A 2,015-nucleotide genomic window follows, 5' to 3' on the forward strand; every position below is an offset into this window, starting at 1 on the left:
GGGATCTACTTCAAGCCCTGGGCTCCTCCGAGCCAAACTTGAAGATGCTGCTATAGTTAGCGCTTGGCCCGTCACCCCCCCGGCACCCCCCGGGAGAGCTATATAACCCCAGGGGGATTGGCAGGGCTCTGCAGCCTGCCCAGCTTCCCCCGCCAGCAGAGACCTCCCAGCAGCTGCGCCCGCCCGCCGAGAGGAGATGGTAAGTGAGACGGACACAGGCAGACGGATGGACGGACCCCGGGGAATTGAACAGAGACCCACATGCACACGCCGCGGCTTTGGGACACTCGGACCCGCCTGTGGAAAGCTACAGTGTGGAGAGAAATTACCAGGGGATCAATCGAGACATCTGTCCCCCCACCCCACCACCTACCTACCTATCCCCAACCACCCCATTTATCTATCTATCTATCTATCTATCTATCCCCACACACCCCTACCTACCTACCTATCCCCAACCACCCCCTCTATCTATCTATCCCCATCCCCCCCCTCTATCTATCCCCACACACCCCCTCTATCTATCTATCCCCATCCACCCACTCTATCTAGCTATCCCCCTCCCCCCACTCTATCCATCTATCTATCCCTTACACTCTATCTATCCATCCTCACATACACCCCTCTATCTATCTCTCTAGCCCCATCCCCCCACTCCTCTCTCTCTAGATCCATACACCCCCTATCTAGCCATCCATCTGTCTATCCCCCCTCACCTCTAGCTACCCATCCATCCACTCCCCCCCTCCCTCCTGCACCTGTCTGTCTCCAGGTATCCCCCTAAGATGGCTCAGACATGTCCTACTCTCCTGCAGGTTTTGGGGTCACGTCTATCCGGGTCCCTTCCCCCGCGGTTTCCCCCGGCCACCAGGGTGCTCTAGGCAGGGAGGGGGGAGAGATGGAGTCCGATGCACCGACAAACGGCGCTTGGGCCCCCATCCCCACCGGATCTCTGTCCCCTTCCACCGCCCTCCCGTCACTGAGACTGTGGGGCCATCTGGGTCCCGACACCCAACTGAGCCATGGTGGCCCCCTATGGGGGGGGGGGACACACAGACAAAAAATAATCCCCCATGTGTATTGGGGGGCAGCAGAATCTGTGTCCCTGGGGTATCTTCCAACCCTAGGGCTAAAATCTTGGGGCACCCAAACCTCTCCCTCTAGCCTGGGCAAAAGCACCCCACCTTTGATTTAGGGCCAGCTACCCCAAGGGAAAAAGCCTGGGATAGCCCTGTTATCCGTTGGGGGGCTCCATCTCATAACTGCCCCTAGACACAGCTGAGGCCCCCCACTTGCATTGCTTAACAGGTGTTTCCCAGGCACCCCCATTTCCCCCACTAACTCCCATGCACCCCAAGAACTCATATGCACCCCTATTTTCCCCTCTAACTCCAATATGCTCCCCAATAACTGCTGTGCACCCCAATTTCCCCACTAACACCGTGCACATCCCAGTAATTCTCATGCACCCCAATAACTCACATGCACCTCTCAATGTCCCCCTATGCACATTCCACCCATATCTCCCCTGCACCTCCTGTAGCCCCCCAAGATTGCACACTGCACCCCAATTCCATCGCTAGCTCCCATGCACCCCCAATAACCCCCACTTCTCTAGGTTCACCACAAGAGCTCCCCAGTCCATCTCTTGGGCTCTGCACCCGCTGATCACAGACAGGGCGGATGAGGGTGATATGGGGCACCAGACCTATGTCCAGGGCTCAGATCTGGGGTCGGGGTTGGGGGGGGGTTAGGGTTAACCTTCGTCATGCCACAGCCTGTCTGCTTTTCTTCCCCTCCACTCCCCCCCCCGAAAAAAAAACCCCAGGCACCCAAGAAGGCGAAGAGGAAGGCAGCTGAAGGCAGCTCCAATGTCTTCTCTATGTTTGACCAAACCCAAATCCAGGAGTTCAAAGAGGTGAGGAGGAGGTAGGGTGGATGAAGAGCAGGGAGGGGTGAGGGTGGGGGGAAGATTGGCCCCTCCAGTCTATTCCCCCGTCTGCAGGGGGTTGGGA

Source organism: Mauremys mutica, chromosome 4 (assembly GCF_020497125.1).
Source record: "Mauremys mutica isolate MM-2020 ecotype Southern chromosome 4, ASM2049712v1, whole genome shotgun sequence".
Lineage (NCBI taxonomy): Eukaryota > Metazoa > Chordata > Testudines > Geoemydidae > Mauremys > Mauremys mutica.